The sequence below is a fragment of the Talpa occidentalis genome, unplaced genomic scaffold, assembly GCF_014898055.3.
Source record: "Talpa occidentalis isolate TD23 unplaced genomic scaffold, MPIMG_talOcc4v2.1 talOcc4.2, whole genome shotgun sequence".
NCBI classification, from domain to species: Eukaryota; Metazoa; Chordata; class Mammalia; order Eulipotyphla; family Talpidae; genus Talpa; species Talpa occidentalis.
In genome coordinates this window covers 134,138,913-134,155,760 of record NW_023602073.1, presented here as the reverse complement: position 1 = coordinate 134,155,760, position 16,848 = coordinate 134,138,913, and positions in this window count along the sequence as shown.

Here is a 16,848-nt window from a genome sequence, read left to right as displayed (position 1 = left end):
ATCTGGCTCCATTTATCCATCTTTTCCTCTCCTGAAGACCATTAAAGGGGAATACATTGCAATTTAAGTACAGAATGAGTGTGATTTTAGACTGGGCTTATCAAATGAAGAAATTAGGATCAGTGCCCTTGCTGGGAGCTTTCTCTCCTTGATCACTGCCTCTTCCTGAAATCTTCATTATTGAATAAGCTGCACCAATCTGCCAATGACTTTCTAATGAAAATAGGGATAACAGCAGTATCAAGGTATACATATCTTATTCAGTTAAGCTCCCCATCCCAAAATTAAAATTTCACATGGAGAAAGCTTAGAGAAGACACTGTTTTTTGAATTAACTTTTGTCAGTTCTCCATAATTTAAAGCTGCTTCTTAGGCAAAATCTTAGGAATTCTCACAGCAATTCCATTTAATAGATACACCCATTCAGCACAGGTGCAAAAATTATTCCTTTCATTTTGTAACCACCTTCAAAATAATACAATATCTTTATTTTTTCACAATAGAGAATGGCTCCCGACCATAGTTTTCCCATCAAAAGGACACTTTTCATCCCCCATACTCCACTGCAGGCTCCCTCCAACTTTCGCCTCCATCCTGGGTATCTCAGATCTACAGTCTGCTTTCAAGCGTCAGTCTTACAGTTTGTCTGATCCTCTGTTTGGTTTCTTTACATTCCACATATCAATGAAACCATCCCGTATTTATTTTTTGTCTTCTCACTCACTTCACTTACTCACTCACTTCACTCACTCACTTCTGTAGGGTAAAGAAAATGTCAGGCTTTTCTGCCCTTCCGCCATCAGGATAGATGATGGATCCTTGTCCTGAATGCATGCCTGATGGCGGGCACCTGGAATAGGGTGTGGGCATAGGTCGATGGGGTTCAGCTGAGCTAAGACTGTGCTTTTAAGGGCGGCGTTACGGGGACGCTAGCAGCAGCAGCAGCAGCAGCAGCAGCAGCAGCAGCAGCAGCAGCAGCAGCAGCAGCAGCAGCAGCAGCAGCCGCCGCAGCCGAAGCAGAAGCCGAAAGAGAAGCCGAGAAGCAGCAGAACGAACGCTAGAGAGCCCAGATAGAGTGAAGACTTGCTGGGGGCTGGGAGGCCTGCCAGCCTCCCGGCCCCCCAGCCAGCACCCCTGCCTGCCATATGCCTGGTGAACCCCAAATAAAAAACCTGCAAAACTACTGAGGACTCTGACTCCTCCTTTACCTGGTCTGCATGGGATCAGAAAACCTGCACTGTGCCCAGTCCTGCCCTTACAATTGGCGTAAGTCGGCAAGATCCCTGCAGACGGGTATTGAAGCCCTCCGAAGACCTGGAGGGACTAAGGAGTAAAAGACTGCCTGTGACAACGCTGGTGGCGCCATGGCGGTATAGAAGATGGATACATCCAAGAGCTACAGGACGAGACCTGGCGTGAAGGAGATGCCTGAGAGGACCAGCCAACGACACCGGATAGGACCAGCCAACGACACCGGAAAGGACCAGCCAATGACCCCTGAGGCAGCAGGCCCTTGCTGAAGCAGGGAGAGGCCAATGGAACTGATGATCTTGGACTGACAATCCCGCCAGAAGGCGGAGGACCTTGCAGGTTGATATGTTTTGGGACCCTGGAGGTGGAACAGTTTTGTTTGTAAACCCCAGGAGATGGGAATCTGGGGGTGGCCAGTGGACCTTGATGGCCAAAAGCAGCCTGTGCATGCCTAGCAGCCAGGTGGAGGAGAAAAGCCAACTAAGAAGGCAAAAGCTGGTACTGATGCTAAGTTGAGAAGCCCTAAGCGGCTGTTAAGCAGCCTGGGTAAGCTGAAGCCCTGTGAGTCTCGTAAAATCACCTGTGGGTGATGCCCTGCTCATTCTTGAGTGAGGGTGAGGAGCTGAGGAACCTGTCCTTGGGGACGGGTGGGGAATGTGGCTTGGGGTGGAGCCCAAGCCGAATGCAGAGTTTGGATCCCCGACCCATGTGCTTGTGCAGTGGGTTGGCTTGAGTGCAGAGGCCTGTGAGTCGCATGGGTGGCTGTGAAGGCCGAGTGTTGGAGCGACTGCAGACAGAAACCCTGAGGGTTGGCGATTACCCCCAACAGAATAAAATTGCCAATCCCAGAGCTAGCGCATCCTGGGGGTGGATGCTGTGTGTGGCTTGTAGCCGAGACTACAGCCAAAGGCCAGGAAGCCTGACGGCTCCCGGTATGTTATAGCAGATGCCATGTGTGATTTTCCCTCCCTTGTATGAGCAGTGCCTTCGACAGCAGATTTGGTGGCTCATCTGCTGGTACCAATAATTGTATTTTGCACTAGGTTGGGGCCCTACCTGGACTTATTTGTGTTCTGTTGTATTTTGTTGTGATGTATTTGCTTTTGTGGGCCATGGCTGCATTGTTTGTTTGATAAGAAAATTGTATATATATAGACTATATGGCAGAAAACCCTGATGGGGGTAGACTGTAGGGTAAAGAAAATGTCAGGCTTTTCTGCCCTTCTGCCATCAGGATAGATGATGGATCCTTGTCCTGAATGCATGCCTGATGGCGGACACCTGGAGTAGGGTGTGGGCATAGGTAGATGGGGTTCAGCTGAGCTAAGACTGTGCTTTTTAAGGGCGGCGTTACGGGGATGCCAGCAGCAGTAGAAGCCGAAGCAGAAGCCGAAAGAGAAGCCGAGAAGCAGCAGAATGAACGCTAGAGAGACCAGATAGAGTGAAGACTTGCTGGGGGCTGGGAGGCCTGCCAGCCTCCCAGCCAGCACCCCTGCCTGCCATATGCCTGGTGAACCCCAAATAAAAAACCTGCAAAACCACTGAGGACTCTGACTCCTCCTTTACCCAGTCTGCATGGGATCAGAAAACCTGCACTGTGGTCCACTCCTGCCCCTACACCTTCCAATTCCATCCATGTTGCCATAAATGGCACAAGTTTATCTTTTTTTGATCAGTGAGTAGTATTCCACTATCTATATATACCACTTCTTATTGATCCACACTTTCTAGTATTCAATATATTAGCAAATTTGCTTAGATTATGAAATAATTCACAGGTATTTACTCTAGAATATATCTTTGCAATCTTTGTAAAAAAAAAAAAAAAAGATAGTGAAGTGAAACCTGGTAAAATATTCCCCTAATTACAAAGTAAGTACAAAAAGTTACCAAAATAAAATATAATTTCTTCTGAAAAGTTCAAAGGGAGCAAACAAGAAAGAATACTCAGGATATGACAGTTTTCCTTTTTTCCCCAAAATCATACTGCTGCATCAGATAAACTGAAAATGTTCATGAATAATCAATCAACTTCTTAACTAGTAGGAAGTATGTGGCTACCAGAGGCAACGGTTTCTAACAGTTTTCCAAGATGCAGAGTACTAGGGTAATTTAGAGGAATGATTCCAATTCTGAAGTGTATCCCACATCAGAAAACATAACCTCATTGTCCACCCCAAGCCCTAAATCCAGCAGGCAAAGTGAACCATGATAAAACATCTAAAAAGAGAATATAGAATGCAATTCCTATAAGACTTTACATAATTCCAAGTAAGTTCTTCACTAACTCCTTATAACTTCCTAAAAGTTATGTTTAAATACTCACATTCTCACTCAGATCCAAAGATAATGTCAAGAATGAAGGGAAAGGAATCAAGGGTAATTTACTCCACAAAATATCAGGAAAACAGAACCACTTATAATAAAAAAAAATATGGAAAGAAATAGCATGATTGTGTGAAACAGAGAAAAATTGAAGTTATATGGAAAGAAGCAGGGAAAAAACCCAGTACGTAAAACAAAACCAAAAAGCCCAAGAAAAAATTCCAAAAAAAAAAAAACCCAAAATATTTCTCACAGGAAAAAATTAATGAAAACATATATTTAATTTTAAAAATTCAGAGTAAAACATGAGGGGAGAGAAAATAGACTTCCAGATAAAGAACCAACTGAAGACTAGCCAAAGCCATGCTAGAACTTATAAATTATGAATATTACAAAGAAAAATGTCACTAAAAATAATGAAATTACTGATACAGATTAAATAAACACAATAAATTTAGAGAAAAAAAATCACATTACTGAATTTCATAACTTTGACTAGACTTTATTTTTTCTCTTAATATTACCACATGTTTATTACTCAAGTTCATTGTTTTTACACCATTAAGTTTACTAAACATTTATATAGGTGTAATGATATAAAATAAGCCACACATATTTTAAATGTATAATTTAATGTTTTACAATGTTAGAAGATTTTCCTTATGGCTCTTTTCATCCCCCCTCATGTCCTTCACATCCTGAAACAACCACTGATTTGCTTTTAATCATTAAAAATTAGTTTGGGGCCTCCCCGGTGGCGCGGTGGGATGAGCACAGCTCTATGGAGCTGTCTGCAGCCTCCGCAGTGCAGGTTCGATTCCCGGACGGCCAGGGAAATACCCACATGGCACAGCAGTCCTCTCGTCTCACCTGCTGCTCCCCTCAGCAGTGCTTTTGGTCCATCTGCCTGTTCTGCCCCCCGCTCAGTCTCTGGTGAATCCTCTCACCCTCCCACACCTCTGCCCTGTACCCCAGCTCTTGTGTAAATAAATAGATCTTTTTTTAAAAAAATTAGTTTGCACTTTTTTGAGATACATATAAACAGGAATCTCACAGTATGCACTCATTTGGTCTTTTTCCCTTAAAAAAATGTTGAGATTTTTCCACATTGTTGTATGTGTCAATGGTCATTTTATTGCATGGTAATATTTCAATATATGTATGGGTCCAACAAACATCATGTTTTTACCTGCACATGGATATTAATTTGTTAGCAGGTCTTGGCTATTATAAGTAATTTTTATCACATTCTTGAACATGCCTTTGTAAAGACATACACTTCATTTCTCTTAGGTAAGAGTAGAATGCCTAGATCATAGGATATGTGTAACCTTACCTTTTCAAGAAAATGCCAAATCATTTTAAAAAGTGTCTGTACCATTTCAGTCCTACAAGCTGTGATGGAGAATTCCAGTCTCTTCTCACCCTGCCTCACCATTTGTTATGATCAGTCTTTTCAAATTTATCTGCACTTATATAGTATACTGGTATCTCATTATGACTTTTTTATATATTTCTCTATTTACCATCCATAAGGCTTCTATTGTAAAGTGTATTGAAATATGTTCCCTTTTTGTACTATGTGTGTTAAGAATTCTGTATGATTTTGTATTTTAGTCTTTGTTATTTTAATAGACTTTTATTATAACTGTTTTGCAAACATTTACCTTTTTTTTTTTTTTTTTTTTTGCCTTGTGCTTCCGTCCCTTAACAGTTGTTTCTCTAAAAGCGGGTCTTGCATTGAACAAAGTCTCAGTTTCTATCCTTTAAACTAAGATATTTTCCCTAATCCAGGTTCACAAAGATTTTCTCCAATGCATCCTTCCATAAGTTTATAGTTTTAGGTTTCATATTTAGTTCTAAGATTTGATTTAATTTTAGCATATGGATTACATAGGTAATGAAAGCTTGGGTTTTTATTTTGACTTAAGTTTGTTTGCATATAGGTAAGCAATTGTTCTAGCATTATGTGCACAGAAGAACATAATTTCTTAACATGCCTCTGAGGCAAAAATCAGTCATCCATGCATATTATTCAGTATTTGGATCCTCCATTCACTTCATCCCAGTGATATATTTGTCTAGTATTATGCAAATATCTAAAAGGTTTTGAAACTATATTTGTATATTAAGTCTTGAAATCCAGTGTTATGTGCATATAATTCTATTATTTTTTAATTTGTTTTGGTTATTCCATGTCCTATGTGTTCTTATATAATTTTTAATAATCCACGTGACAATCTTTGCAAAATATCCCATTGTGATTTTTATAGGATTCCATTGAATCTTATCAAATTCATGAGAACTGACATCTTTACAATATTGAGTTTTCTGACCTATATCCCTTATCATTAATTATGATGTTAGACATAGGCTTTTCACAGATGTCCTTTAGCGGGTTGAAAAAATATTCTTTCAACATCACTTGTCATCAGGGAAATGCAAATCAAAACTACCATGAGATACCATCTTACACCAATGAGAATGGCACATATTAAAAAACTAGCAACAACAAATGTTGGCGAGGGTGTGGAGAAAAAGGAACTCTTCTGCACTGTTGGTGGGAGTACAAACTGGTCCAACCACTGTGGAGAGCTGTGTGGAGATTTCTGGACCTACTAAACATAGAGCTTCCATATGATCCAGCAATTCCACTCCTAGGTATTTACCCAAAGGACACAGAAACATCAATTCCAAAGAACACCTGCACCCCTATGTTTATAGCAGCACTGTTTACAATAGCTAAGCTTTGGAAACAACCCAAATGCCCAAAAATAGATGACTGGATCAAGAAGATGTGGTACATATATACCATGGAATATTACTCAGCATTCAAAAAAGATAAACACATGCAATTTGCAGCAACATGGATGGCGCTGGAAGGGATCATGCTCAGCGAAATAAGCCAAAAAGAAAAAGAAAAATACCGGATGGTCTCATAGCAGGAATCTAGAAAACTTAAATAAGGGACCAGGAAAATGAATAACTATAAGAAAGTGAAAATCAAAATCAACAAAAAACTATGAACCAGAGACACTTTTAGGGGGGCGGGGGCGGGAGGGGAGGGATTGGGGTCAGAATGGGGGGGGCTGCAATTGTATGGGGAATATAAAAATAAAATTTATTATTTAAAAAAAAAAAAGAAAAAATACTCTTTCATTCCTACTTGGCTAAGAGTTTATATCTACTATAGAAAAGAGATTATGTTAAATGTCCTATGTCTCTTGTGGTAATCATATATTTTCTTTTCTTTGTTTTTTTTGACATAGTTAACAATATAGATTGAATTTAAATGTCAATCTAAATCTTGAGTTGCTGGGACAAACCCAATGTGATTTTGCTATGTTATATTTTTACATCTTACTGTATTTAATTGTTATATTTTAATAATAATTTTTACTACTACACTTATGTAGGATATTACACTTTATTGTTATGATTTTGTCTCTTTATGAAACTGGAATAATTTTATATTCATTATGTGTATTGTTAAATATTTGCAGTTTTCAATTAAAAAAAAAAACACTTATATTATTACTTTTGGAAATGTTTAGACCCATTAACCAATTAAAGGATCTGGACTTAGAGTTTCCTTTGTAGAAAAGTTTGTAACTGTGATTTGTGTTTAATAGAATAGTACCTTTCAGATTATATATTAATTTAGAAAAGAGTTTATTGAGAGAATCAAGGTGCGTGTCCCAAGGAGTTTACCTAAAAGAATATATCCACTTCATCTAAGTTACTAAATTGATCAATGTAAAGTTCTTAAGAATATTTATTTACTATTCTTTTAATAACTTATAGCATTCATGTTGATACTTTCACATTCCTGACACTGGCAATTTGTGTCTTTCTTCCCCCTATTTTCCCTAGTTAGATGTTCTCAGTTTTTATAGCTGTTTCATAAAGCTGCTTTTTGGTACATTGATTTTTCTCTATTGTTTTCACTAATTTCTTTTTCATTGATTCCTGCCTTTCTTATTATATTCCTTTTGTGATTAATTTGACTTGAATTTGCTCTTTTAGTTTCTTAAGTAAAAAACTATGAAGACTTATTCAAGACTTTCTTTTTCATTTCTAATTTTTACCATTAGTACTCATAATTTCCTCCTCATTTCTGTGTTAGCTGTATCTCACAAATTTTAGTGCCTGTATTTTCATTTAGTTAAAATTAATTTACATTTCCCTTTCAAACTAACTTTTCTGTTGAAGTTTATTATTTAGTTGCTAATAATATCTGGATGTCCAGATATGTTTCTGTTATTGGCTTAAAACTTTATGAATCATACAGCCAAGAAACATATCTTTTTAAATTTTTTAATACTCATAAACGCACAATCTGCATTTATTGGAAAATCAAATATAGTATTCCAAGTATAAACCCAAATATAAAATAACAGTATAAAACCTTTGACTCAGTTGTTCAAAGTAAATTTGATAAACGATATAAGCATAGAATTCATAGGTAACATATGTGAAAAGGAAAAACCTCAAGCAATACAAAACAGTACAAAGAGCTGCTTACAAATTCCTTTATCTCATATACAAACTACAGTACTGTTTCTTACAGGGGAAAAAAGAATGGTTTTGATAGAATTAATAAGATCGAACAATATAACCTACGAAATAGCTAACACAGTGTATTCCATTTAATTATCATTTCTTATATTAAGTTATAAAATAGACATGGCAGAAAAAGAATATAATCAACAACATAAACTTTTAGCACAAATAAACTCTAATAATCAGTGTTCTGTTAAATCTTATATTGAGGATTTGTGAATAAGTGTATAAAATCATAATCATATAGCTCTCATTCTTTTTCAGTCAATTAATTAAAAAAATCACATAATGTTCTGTAAAATAAAATTAACATTATCCTAATTGCTAGAAAATTTATTGTATACATACTTTGGAAAAAATTGTTTAAATTTTATTATAAAATATAAGGAATACAATTGGCAAGTAAATTGAAATAATCTCATGTATTAATGTTAATTCTCAACAAATTTTGTGAGAAATCTTTTAATTTCTATATATGTTTTGCTTTAGTTACATATGACTTGTTTAAATGGTACCTATTTAAATGAAAGATAAACTCAAGTAATAGTAAAAATAGGATATAACAATAATTTGCAAAACAAAGTAGAAAAACAGGTGCCCTGGTGAGGGCTGCAGCAAATTATTTTAGGAAGCTGTATTTAGAATCATTTTCAGCTATGGAATGATTTAAATCTGTCTCAATTAATGAGTGGAATTTTGTTTACTCATTTCTTTTCTGCTTATAAACAGTGATCAAAATTGTATTAAAAAAAAGGCTTATAGTTCCCTAGAGATTGCATATTGGGTAATAAAAGTTACTGTTAAGTAGCATTTTCTTGAATGTTTAAGGATTTTTGAGAATAGAATAAGAGTTACCATGGGTACAATATTCACAAAGAGTTTGATAGCTCTCTGGAGATTGCATAAGGGAAATAAACATTTTTATTAAGTAACATTTTCTTGAATGTTTAAGGATATTTGATAGAAAAGAATTACCAGGGGTACAATAACTGATATGTATTCCAGTGGACTTTAAAATAGAACCTAGTTATCATTAAAATGTCTTTAAAGATTATTTAGTGCTTCTGCTTTCAATTTAAATAGCACAGAAGCTGTGGCTCTTGTCCTTATAAGACTCAAGTTGAACAAAGTCAAGTAAGTCAATGACTTTACTTGAATACATCAGAAAAGTCAGGAGGCAGGGCAAACTGATATCGCAAAATTGGAGAGCCAGGTAAATAGAGAGAATGACAACAATGAGCAACTTACCTGGAACAAAAAAGTAACAGAGTCTTACATTGATAGGAAGACTTAAATGATAACACAGACAGATTACTAGAGAGTGACTGTGAGCTAGTAGGAGAATGCAAAACTTCTCAGTGCTGCAAACTAAGAGAACAACATTTTCCTAAGTTTCTACTGCAAGAACTACATACAGCAGATTCTCGTGGTGAAAAATGAAGAAAAATCCCCTGGTTTAACTATGGGAGAGAAAAGAAACTGTTTTTTAATAGTCCCAGAATATTCTACATAAAATACCCACATTGTTCAACAAGTAAAAGACTTTACCAGATACTTATCAAAATGAAGGAATCAGTGCTTTTCTGATTTCAGCACCTCTAGCCATCCTTTTTTAACAAAACAAGAGGTTGGGGAGTGAGGCCCAGGAAACTAAAAAACACTTGTGAAAACCAGGATCAGAGACTCACTAGAAGTAGGAGATCTAATCACAAAATTATAAAATGCTTCCTTGCCCCCATAGCATATGATTACATCAGTAGGCTTTCAACTCATGACTTCAAAAATTACAGCAGATTAGAGTTGAAAAAATTGCAAGTTCCCCATTTCTTATTTTGCACAGCTCCTGGCTATATAGTCAAGAGGTTCTGCCCTAGGGAGGATCAAAGAACCTTCAAAAAATTGAGTTTGCTAGGCTGTAGGGTGGAGGCAGATAGCAATGTAAGCAGAGAACCCAATGGAATATAGTGGAACCCAATGGTGGAAGATTATGGGTGCTCTGGTGGTGGGTGTGGTATGCTAATAAACATGTGAACCAATACCCCTAAATCATATACTGTTATAAACCAATGTTGCCTTCAACAATAAATACAATTTTAAAAAATTGCAATACTCTATCCATACCAAAGGAACTACTTTAATAGGATCAGAATGTAAGCAATGTTGCTCCAAGATATTATCTATAATAGAGCAATAATTGAGCCCAATATCTGCATTGATACTAATAAATGTAGACCAAGGTAAAAATTTATCAGGTAAATCAAGGAGAGACAAAGACTCTAGTGAAACTAGCCATCACTGGTGATCAGGAAAATTGTATGCATACCAGAGCTGGAATATCTAAGAGACATCAGAGGCTGCAAACTGTGGGGGGAATATACTTCAATGAACATAGACAATCAAGAAACTGAACAAGTAATAAAATAAGCAAATCAGAACAATGAAAATCCCCAGGGAGCTATAAATAGCCAGACTTACTGCAAGATATTATCTAAAATTTCCAGTTCTCAACAAATAATTATAAGACATGTAAAGAAACAGGGAAGTCTATTACACATGAGAAAAAAAAATCAGTTCAAACTTCCTTTGAGGGAAAATACAGGAGACAAAAATCTATTATAAGTATGCTCAAAGATGTAGGGGAACATATGTTTAAAGAATTAAAGGAAAGTATGTTAATATCTTAGCAAATATAGACTAGCAGTAAAGATAGTTTAAAAAACAAATGTTAATACTGGAATATAAAAGTATGACTTTAGTAAAAAATTCAGTAGAGATTCAATAGTAGATTTGGTAGAAGAGTCAGCAAACTTAATAAGATACGCTATTGAAAAAAATGAAGAAAAGGTTACAGATTTCTAAGGGTTTATCAAATGCATCAGAATGACATATTAGGAGTATTATGAGAGAAGAGAGGAAGAAGAAACAATAGTAACTGAAAACTTCCCAAATTTAATGACTAATATTAATTGATCAAGATGTATTACAAGTGAGATTAATTTCAATAAAGAAAACAGTCCACAGAATGGGAGTTATAATTACAAATCATATGTCCAGTAAGGAATTTTTATTTGAAATGTATAAAGAACACTTGAAATTATATAATAAAATTATAATTAACACAATTAAATGTGAGTGAAAATTATTTCTCTTGAACATCCACAAATGATTAAATATAACAGAGCTAACCATCACCAGTTATTAAGGTAAAAATATTATATGAGGAGCTATAACTCATGCCCACTAGAATGACTAAAATTAAATGGGCAGATGGTAAATAGTTCTGATGAGAAGGTGGAGAAATTGAACCCTCATACATTGCTGGTGGGAATGCAAATTGATGATATACACTGGGAAATCAATTTGGGGTATCCTCAAAATGTTAAGCATCTAATCCAAGTTAACAATTTCACTACCAGATATATACTCAAAAGTAGTGAAAATATACATCAATACAAACATTTGTACATGAATGTTCATAACAGCATTATTTAGACTAACCAAAAGTAGTACACTAAACAGCCAACAACTGGTAAATGGGTAAATAGCAGCATGGGATATCATTAATATTAACATGGAATATTAAGTCATAGAAGGAGAGAAGCAGAAACACATAGTACAAAATGACTGAAACTTAAAAAATTATGCTAAGTGAAAAAAGTCCATCATAAAGGATACAAATACAATTTCACTACCCAAAGAGGAGTGAATTCTAATGGATATAAGTGCTATTTGTGGGGTGAGGCAAATATTCTGAAATTTGATTATGGTAGAAGTTGTACATATCTGAATATATTTAAAACTACTGAATCTTATTTAAATTAGTAAAGAGTATAGTGCATCAGTTATATATGAATAGTTATTAAAAATTATAAACAAAAAAGCAAGCAAAAAGATCCACTTACACAGATAAAGTTCTGGAGTGTAGCTCAAGTTGGGACTTCAGGCACCTGTGTACCAGGATTATGAAACAAGTAACAGGGTAGATTTATGGTACCCAATTCCCTTCCTCAAGAAGAATTGATCTCTCATTATTAGACATACTTTTGGCTTATTCCAAATGAGCCTGATTTTTGCTGTTATTTCTTAGTATTTCTTTCTCTAGAATAACAAGATTCTTCCCTATATTAAGTATAGTTCTCTTCACTTCAGCATTGCAACTATTAATATTTCTAGTCATCTTTTTGTTCTTGAACTCAGCAAATAAGAAATGTATTACTAAAGGGTATTGGTTCAAAACTAAAGTATTATTGGAAAGCATATTTCTAGTTATTCTGGCCATAATTTTTCTGCAAGTAGAATTTATAACACTGTCAATTGGGTATCTTAGGAAATTGTAAATTGATCTTGGTATGATGGGTTTGCACATATAAATATAGCCTCTTCCTCCATGTCGATTCTTTGATTTGGTGATGAGCATCATATTCACACAATCCCCAGAGATAAACCCAAGGTCAGATAAACTTTCTGGAATTGTTTTTGTAATACTTCAGCACATAATTGGGAAATATATCTCAGTATTCTTCTTTGTATTTGCCATATATTGATAACCAACAAAATATTTAATGAACAAAGAATCTTGAAACATTGATGCATTATTGGTATAGCATCTATGGTGAACTAAAACAAGAAGACATTAAAGTTTTGTTTTTTTCATAAACACTGGTATATAACATGAAAGCAAAACAGTTATTTTAAGAAATCAAATACATTATCTTCAAAGGCTTGGTGGAGTATCTACCATGGGGCTTAAACACTAAATTGCATAGTCATTATTATGATAATCAAAATATTACCAAGAAAAATTCATGATGAATATTGTCACTGGTAATGGTCTTTTTCTCATGACAGATCTTACCTTACCATATTGTTGGCAAGACTGGAGCATCAATAAACAATGCCCTGATTTGGTCCAAAGATATTTACATAACAAAGGAAAACCAATGACGTTTTCCAGGATATTTCTTCTGGATTGTCACATAGACAAAAAAGAATCTTTCCTTCCTCTACCTTAATGTAGAGTGTAACCCCAGAGCTGAAGTCCTATTCTTATTATGTAATTCAAGCTGAAAGATTCAAACAGTGAGACTGGAAGAACAGCAATAAGAGGTAAAATGACTGCTTCTGCTATGCTCTGAATTCCTAAACTCACAGGTCCTGTGCTCAATTATTCAACTTTTCCTCCTTGCCTGTAAACTGCTGTAGTAGAATGTGTTTGTGTGTGTGTGAGCGAGAGACAGAGAGAGAGAATATGACAATTTGACATACTGACAAACATTGAGTTAGAATTCAGTCCTGTACAAGTACATTATTTGGACTCGGGGAATATAAAGACCAAGCATAAAAATGACACAGTTCCTTGCTTATACTAGCACTCTATAGAGTATGTTAAGGGGATGATAAACAAATGCTGATCTTACTCCCATAGAAATTTTCCCATATTAGGAACACAAGAAGAACATGCATGTAACAAATAATTTTATCATTTAGAATTTATCAAAAAAACATTGTCTTCTGAGGGTAAGAAAGTAATAGAATGTCATCTCAATAAATATTTTGGCAGTGCAAGTTTTAAGACCTGCACAATATTCCATAATATATTGATTGATATACCAGGGTTGGTAAGTCAATTGCTCATTCGGGATATTTTGGTTGCTTTTATTCTATTAGAGGGTTTCTCAGCTCCAGCATTTACTAACATTTTGTGATAGATAATCCTTTCTTGAGAGGAAGGGTCTTTCCTGTGCATTATGTGAGGATTAGCAGCACTGCTGACCTCTGCCTATTAGACATCATTAGCACAATCGCCCCCCATGTAACAAAATATCTCGAGAAATTACCAAATGTCCCTGGGGACAAAATCAACCTTGATTGAGAACCATTATTCCATTAAAATACATTTTCATTGTTTCCCTATTTATAAAATAAACATATATTGAAAAAATATTGAGAATAAAGAAAAATAAAATGGAGAATGTAGAAACCATAAGCATTTTATTATACTAAGATGTAGTCACCAAAAACATTTAATTCTATTTCAGTACAATTTATTTCTGTCTAGTCTTAAATTTAAATCATTTATTATGTTTTTTCGCATCATAGAATTTTATTCCAATATAGACATTTCCTCATGTCACTGAATATTGTAGAAAAAGTGATGTTTTGAAGGGCTACGTACTGTGCAATTGCAAGATAACATTTTGTTTTTCTTTTTTTCATTTGTTTCTCAATATGGGGAAACTCTCCTAAGCCAATGTTAAACTTTAGGGAACTGTATCATGAGCTCTTTGTCTAATAAGAAGATGATTTTGAACAAAGGTATTTTTTATCATTTTGTTTAGTAAAGAAAATATGGTGTCAACAATTGCTCCTGTAGGAATCCAATACACTCTTAGCCTTTCAATTTTCTGATATATTCAAGTAGATAAATCTCATAAAAATAAGTTTAAAATCCAAGGTGTCTCACTTCAAATCCAACCTAAATCTATAGTTTTGTTTGACTAATATAAAAAAAAAGCTGTACTATTGATAGTTTAAAAATAAAGTATGAATAGCTGTTACAAATTTATGACACTATGTAAGGCACTAGATTTACAGACTGATCAGACAATTTAACCTCAGCCTTTAGTTGCTTAAAAATAAATAAGACTCACCTAGGGGTTACTACAAGGAGCAATGTAATGTGAACAAGAACTGAGATGCACATACAAAATGCAATAAAAATTCAGAAGGAGAGCCTCTCTGGTGGCACAGGGGATAAAATCTGAGCACTATCAAGCTATCTCCAGCCAGTGCAGCATGAGTTTGATCCCCAGCCAGGGAGTTAACTCACATGGCACAACAGACCTCTCCTGTCTTGCCTGCTGCTCCCCTCAGCAGTGTATTTCAGTAGATCACCTGTTTTGCTCCCCACTTTGTTCTGGTGAATCCTGAAACCCCACACCCACACCTCTGGCCTATACCCTGGTTCTTGCATGCATAAATAAATGAAAATAAATCTTTAAAAAAAGAATTCAGAAGGGAAGAGTTCAGTGGGATAGATGGGATGGGATTGATTGGAGAAACAGTATTTATGGTGCAACTTAAACAAGGAATTGGATTCAGATATACCAAACAAGATAAGAAATGAGAGGGCATTCCAGGCAAAAGACATTGCTTAAATATTGAGGTAAAAAGTGAAGCCTGGCTTTCTAGGCCAAGTTGTTTAAAGAAAAAAAGAAACAGAGAAAGAGAAAAGCAGTAGAAGTTTATAAGAATTGGCTCTTGTCAAGTACTGTGTTGAAAGTTTCCTTATATCTTATGTCACCAGTCACATATCTACTACGAGAAGATAAGATCCATGGCCACCCAGCTATTAAATGAAGAATTGGTTACACAGGGCCTCCCCGGTGGTGCAGTGGTTGAGCGCTGGGTTGCAAAGCTGCCCGCAGCCTCTGCAGCGCCGGTTTGATCCCCGGCTGCTCCCCGGCCACCAGAGGAGGGTCCCACATGGCGTGCAGACCTTCTTGCCACCCGCTGCTCCCCTCAGCAGTGTACTTCGGTCCTTCTGCCTGCTCTGCTCCCCGCTCTGGCTCTGGTGAATTCTCTCGCCCTCCCTTGCTTCTGACTGTACCCAGTGCTTGTATAAATAAATAAATAAATCTTTAATTAAAAAAAAAAAAGAATTGGTTATACAATCAACAATGGCAGAGATGAGATTAGAGCTGAGGATTTATTCCAGTTGTCTTTAAATTATGGTACAGCGCCTTTCAAATGTCATCTATCTTGTTACTTACATTCCATCCAAATAAAATTAAAATGCCTCTTCCTCCAGTCTTCCCCCTTCAGTGAAATCCACAATGCTCTCAGAGAACCTGCATACCTATTCACTTACCCACACCACGATGCAGTGTATTTGTGTCACATATGACTGACTGTTTTCTCAGCCCAACACCATGGGCTGGTAAGTTTTTTGAATGGTAAGTTTTTTTGAATCAAGAAAATACCTTCATTGGTAAGTTTTTTTGAATCAAGAAAATATCTTCATTATTTCTATGACATCAGTACATGGGCCAGAGTAATTTTCCCAAAAAAGTCACTGATTAAAACAGAATCCAAGCAGGGGGTACTAAGATCAGGATTTTTGCACCTTCCCAAAAGTTGTTATCAATCTGCCTCATTTTCAAGGCAGTTGTAAGAATTGAGAAATTTCCTTCATCCACTCCTTGACTCCACTTTATTCCTGGCAGATCCTGCTCATTAGAGGTCTGTCAATACAAAGAAAATGTACAGATAACATGTTGCATGTGGGAATGAGGGTGTTAACTTTGCTTTAAATGTTGGGCTTAAAATTAAATTGATTTTTGTACTAATAGTGTAATTTCCAGGTATTTGTTTTAATAACAAACAGTACTTGAAATGACTGCTATTTAGCAGTAAGTTTATATCTAATTAGAGGAGCATCTCACTGATGCACACTAATGAGAAGGAGAGCTATTACTGATCAGAGTGTGAAAGTTTCAAGGATAACATCATAAAATGTGGTTTGCTTAGTTCTGTAAATATATGTTGTTTACTTTATTTACAAAAACCCATAGATTACTCAAGTGCATAATACACTGGTATATTAGGTGAAATAAAAATCTCATGAACATGAGCTCTCACTAAAGTCCTCTAACTGCTATTAAGCTTCATTAAAAATGAAGACAAAACAATTCTCTTTGCAGTAAGAAC